This window comes from Podarcis pityusensis (assembly GCF_964106645.2).
Source record: "Podarcis pityusensis genome assembly, chromosome: 3".
Classification (NCBI taxonomy): Eukaryota; Metazoa; Chordata; class Lepidosauria; order Squamata; family Lacertidae; genus Podarcis; species Podarcis pityusensis.
The window spans coordinates 5,432,423-5,438,422 of NC_138026.1; positions in this window are offsets into that span (position 1 = coordinate 5,432,423).

The following is a 6,000-nucleotide window of genomic DNA, read 5'->3' on the forward strand; positions in this document are numbered from 1 at the left end:
TTATCTACTTGCACTTTGACGTGCTTTCGAACTGCTAGGTTGGTAGGAGCTGGGACCGAGCAACGGGAGCTCACCCCGTCATGGGGATTCAAACCGCCAACCTTCTGATTGGCAAGCCCTAGGCTCTGTGGTTTAACCCACAGCACCACCCGTGTCCCCAAGGCCAGGTTACTTCTCTTTAAATCACCTGCCTCTTAACTGTGCACTTCTAGAGGGGGAAAGAGAAAGCATAAGACTGGATTATTTTCCTCAGGTAACTTGGTCCTCCCTTTACATATGAAACACCAGCATAGGTCACTTCTAGGCAATCTACTTATTCGGCATTCATCCTGATTTGCATGTCTGGAGGAGATACAACATTGCATCATGCAATTTTTATTTTATTTATTTATTTATTTCTTGCATTTATATTCCACCTTTCCTTCAGGGAACTCATGGTGGCTCACATGGTACGTTATCCTCACAACAACCATGTGAGGTAGGCTAGGCTCAGAGACTGTGGCTGAACCAAGGTCACCCAGTGAGTTTCATGGCTTGAGTGGGGATTTGAAACCTGGTCTCCCAGGTCCTAATCCAACACTGTAACCACGGGGAGTATATTCCTATCTAAGGTTACCAGACGTCCCCGTTTCCCAGGAACAGTCCCCGGATTTACAAATCAGTCCCCATACAAAATCCATTGAAGTTGAAAAATGTCCCCGGATTCATTGAAAACAAATCTGGTAACCTTATTCCTATCATGCAAGAAGTCTGATATGTGGGGACAGGGGGGGAGAGCAGATTTGTTGTGCAGGAGTGCCAAAGCAACTTTAATGGTGAAACCTGAATGTGCTGGAATGGGATTGTATCCCACCCAAAAACAGAGCAGCCAGAATTAATGCAGCTAAATAAACTGGAGTCTATTTCCATCTTGTGGCTAGATGAAGAAAGTGCAATTTTACTCTTTTCCGTAAGAACATAACCGGAGCGTGGTAAACTTGTTTTTTCCCTGTTGACAAAAGTGCAAGGGGTGGAGATATCTGAAGCTCTACATCAGTAGCTGGGATGGGGCAGCTTAAGGTTTACCCCATCCTGCATTATCAACCTCCCTGCTAAGTAGTGCTGAAACCTGTCCAAAAATTTATCCATTATCCTCCCTTGCAAAAGTGCCTTCTATTTTTATTGTGCCACAGAGCACAGAAAACGCTTAAAGGAAGTCCTTCCTTCTACCTTTAAAAACATCTTTCTGCACTGTCTCTAAAAGTGTAAAAGGAACTGTGCTTAAAAAGAACAACAATGAACAGCTGCTAGGTGTTCATGGGGCAATGTCCCCACCTTCCTGTGTTCACAGGAAAGCCCAGCAGAGGATACCATGAGGTTTTTAGGAAACACATGCAGTTGGAAAGGCCCCAGAGTGCAACTTGTGCAGAGAGATGGTTTGGAGAAAGAAAGGAAGGGCTCTCACAAAGACACTTCGGCTACTTTAAAAGTAAGAGGAGCATAACAAAAACTCAACTCGCCACCCATCGGAATTTCACCAAAGTTTTCTATTTATTTTCTCATGGATTGATGGAGAATGGTTAAGGAAAAAATGACCTTTTCACCATATCACTACCTCAAAGCTTTTCTCATCCCCTCCACCATCCGTCCCTGGAGCTTTGATTTGGTCTTGGTGTCCTCAGCATGGGAAAAAATGGCTGGACAGGAACGATGGGTATTACAACTGGGTGATATCCACTTAGGCTTCTGCTTCTCCCTAACTTCACATCCACACCTTCACATTTAAAACATGTTTAAAGCATCCCTCTTCCCCCCCCAAGAATCCTCTACAACTGGGGATTGTACTGAAAAGAGAAAATAAGGAGTGCCTCAACACTACAATGCTGAAGTCTTACACTCCTGTTTCGTCTCAAGCATTTATTTAATAGGATGCAACTCATCTCAAAAGCATTTCAAAAGATGCCTGCCAAGACGCTATTTATTCAGGGTTCATCGCCTACCTCACTCCGATGCATTCCAGTGACCATTTGAATGGACAATACATTGGTTCTTTGTGACATTCCTTAATTATACTGCATAAGCTGCCCATTGCTCAGGAATGTAATGCATTCTTTCCAAATGACTATTTGAAAATCCAGTGCATTTCTCTGGTCATTCAAAAGGAACTAATGTAGTATCTCAGTAGCCATTCATTGTTGTCCTAGGACATGGGTAGGCAACCTAAGGCCTGGGGGCCGGATCCGGCCCAATTGCCTTCTAAGTCTGGCCCGAGGACGGTCTAAATCAGTGTGTTTTTACATGAGTAAAATGTGTCCTTTTATTTAAAATGCATCTCTGGGTTCACTGCATGTACTTTGCTGAAGGAAAATATGATGAAAATGATATATAGATGGTACTTGACCCCTGTAAAATTAGCAAAGATATATCATAATTGTGACAATATATGTTGGAAATGTAAAGAAAAGGAAGGAACCTTTTATCATATGTAGTGGACCTGTCCCAAGGTGAAAGACTTCTGGGAAAAGATTTATAATGAATTGAAAAAATGCTGAAATATACATTTATAAAGAAACCAGAGGCCTTTCTTCTTGGAATAACAGGTTTGGAATTGCCCAAGAAAGATGTTAAATTATTTTTGTATGCCACAACTGCTGCTCGTATTTTGTTAGCTAAAAAGTGGAAAACCCAAGAATTACCAACAGTAGAAGAATGGCAGATGAAGATGATGGATTTTTCGGAGCTGGCCGACCTAACCGGAAGAGTCCGCAACCAGGAGGAGGAGGAGTATCAGGAAGAATGGAACAAATTTAGTGATTATTTAGTTAAATTTGTTAAGTTAAAATAACCGGAAACAGCTTGCAGATACTTAATAGGCTTAGGATTTTGTTTATGTTAAGTGATGAATTAATATGTTTAATTATATAAGGTGAAGATTTAAGGATGTTAATGTTTAAGTTAAATTTTATAAAAATTGGGATTTGGAAAACCGTTAAAAGGACATGCAATGAAATTCAACTAAGGAGAAGTGAGGAAGTCACTTAACAAAGTTAATAATGGTAATTTTCAATAAGGCTATGATTTATGTTTGTTTGTCTTGTGTGTTTGTTTTTTTGTTTATAATATTGTGAAAACCATTAAAAAAAATTTTTTTTTGGGGGGGAATGCATTTCTGGGTTATTTGTGGGGCATTAGGAATTCGTTCATTCCCCCCCCTTCAAAATACAGCCCGGCTCCCCCACAAGGTCTGCGGGACAGTGGACCAGCCCCCTGCCGAAAAAGTTTGCTGACCCCTGTCCTAAGAGGATATATTTTGCTGTAACACCCGTGCAGTGGTACCTCGGGTTACATATGCTTCAGGCTACATACGCTTCAGGTTACAGACTCTGCTAACCCAGAAATAGTACCTCGGGTTAAGAACTTTGCTTCGGGATGAGAATAGAAATCGTGCTCCAGCGGCGCAGGGGCAGCAGAAGGCCCCATTAGCTAAAGTGGTGCTTCAGGTTAAGAACAGTTTCAGGTTAAGAGTGGACCTCTGGAACGAATTAAATACTTAACCCGAGGTAATGAAAAGTGAAAGCATTTTTCTACTCCCCCCCCCCCTTCTTTAGTTTGTAAAAGCTCAGAGTCTCTAAACCTTGGGTTCCTAGCTGTTGTTGGACTACAACTCCCATCATTCCTACCCAGCATGGCCAGTAGAAAGAGATTATGGGAGTTGTACTGTATCACCTTGCCAACAAAGGTCTGTATAGTAAAAGCTATGGTTTTCCCAGTAGTGATGTATGGAAGTGAGAGCTGGACCATAAAGAAGGCTGATCGCCGAAGAATGGATGCTTTTGAATTCTGGTGCTGGAGGAGACTCTTGAGAGTCCCATGGACTGCAAGAAGATCAAACCTCTCCATTCTTAAGGAAATCAGCCCTGAGTGCTCACTGGAAGGACAGATCCTGAAGCTGAGGCTCCAAGACTTTGGCCACCTCATGAGAAGAGAAGACTCCCTGGAAAAGACCCTGATGTTGGGAAAGATGGAGGGCACAAGGAGAAGGGGACGACAGAGGACGAGATGGTTGGACAGTGTTCTCGAAGCTACCAGCATGAGTTTGACCAAACTGCGGGAGGCAGTGGAGGACAGGAGTGCCTGGCGTGCTCTGGTCCATGGGGTCACGAAGAGTCGGACATGACTAAACAACAACAACACTGTATCACAGAATTGCAGAGTTGGAAGGGATTCAGAGGGATCTAGTCCATTCTCTGCAACGCTGGAATCTCAACTGAAAAACCTCCAAGGAAGGAGAGGCGCCCCCCCTCTCGTGAGCGGAGGGTGTCTTATTCTGGGGCCCGCCTCAGGTGCCCAAAAGTCTTGGGCCGGTGAAGATCTAAGGATGTTAATGTTTAAGTTAAATTTTATAAGAACTGTGATTTGGAAAACCGTTAAAAGGACATGACCCTGGAACACTTGGATACTGGGATACTGGGACACTCCGCCCTCCTAATGTCATTTCTCTCACTCAGTCACAGACCACACGTTGCTTCCAACGTCTCACACACTCAAAACATTCACTGGAGTGTCCCCACACGCACATTCAGAAAAGCCCATGCACCTCCCCCAATCCCCCTTTTTTTTTTTACCAAAACCACAACCAACCGGCAGCGCTTCGACTTCGACCGGGGCCCAACAGCACCTGCTTCCTTCTGGGCAAAACCAAAACCAGTGGAACTTTTTCTGCCCTACTGGTGGAGCTGATCAAACTCTCTTTGCTCCCACCTATTCCTGTGGAGCCTTACTTTTTTCCTCGAGGTACCTTCTTTCAGCCGTTGCTTTTTCTCCGGTCCTTGCAGTGTCTCCACTCAGGAACGGGTGGCAATTCCTCCCACGAATTTGCCAGGATGTGCACTGGAACCGCGGACACCGATCCGAGCTGTTCACCGCAGGGACGCCTTGGACCCATGTCCCTTATCCTCGGGGAATGCTGCTTTTCCCAGCCAACGCACCAAGAAATGTAGCCTTATGAGGCTTTGCCCGCAGGTGGGAAAAATATTGCGCCCGGGAAAGGGAAGTGGGAGTCAACAGACAGTCAAGGAATAGTTCGGAGAAAAGACTTTTATTTCTACCATCCAGGAGCAAGTGTGATAAGTCACAAAAAGCATGCACGGGCTCACAGTCATGTGCACAGAGCATATATACCCCTTCCAGTTCCCTCCCCTTTCTCCTGCTTTTCCAGGAGTCCTGCCCCATGAGTTCCTCTGAGCATGAACAGAAAGCTGTCTTGGGACTATTGTGGACTCTTGGCGCCCTTCCCAGGAAAAGGGGAATGAAAGCGGTTCAGCATGTCCAAAGATGTTGCAACTAGAATGAGATAAAAGTCAGTTCTCAGGCCTGCTTTGAACAGTCTATTCATTAGCTTTTTGCAGCCTTCTTGTACTGATAAAAAGTAACGGTTTGCCCTTGCCACAGCATCTTGTGAGAAAAGCAGAGAAGAGCAGAGAAAAGCTGTTTTGGATTTTTAGAAGACAAAAGGAATTTTGGACAGTTTTGAGGCCTGGTTGCGGGGGTGACTTCGGGCCTAGGTGGGGTCACCTGTCCTCACCTCCTACAATGCAATGAAATTCAACCAAGGGGAAGCGAGGAAGTCACTTAACAATGTTAATAAGTGTAATTTTCAATAAGGCTATGATTTATGTTATTTTGTCTTATGTGTTTGTTTATAATATTATGAAAACCAATTCAAAAAAATTTGGGGGAATTTTTGGACAGCTTCTCCGCCCACTTTTGGCGCGCAATGCGCCCCTGGCCAAAGCGGGCAAGCTCCCCCCCCGTTTCCATTTCCAGGCCTCCCTTTGTCTCCGTCTCCCTCACCAAAGCGACAAGACCGCGCCCCCCCCCCGCGCGCGCCCGCCTCCTCTCGTCACTCGGGCGCGCAACCCCCCCCCCCGGAGGCGCGCCAGGCCTGGACGCCCGCAGGAAAGGGCGGAGAAGAAGCGCGTTCCGGGCGCGCGCGCGCAGCAGCCGCCTCCTCCGCGCCTC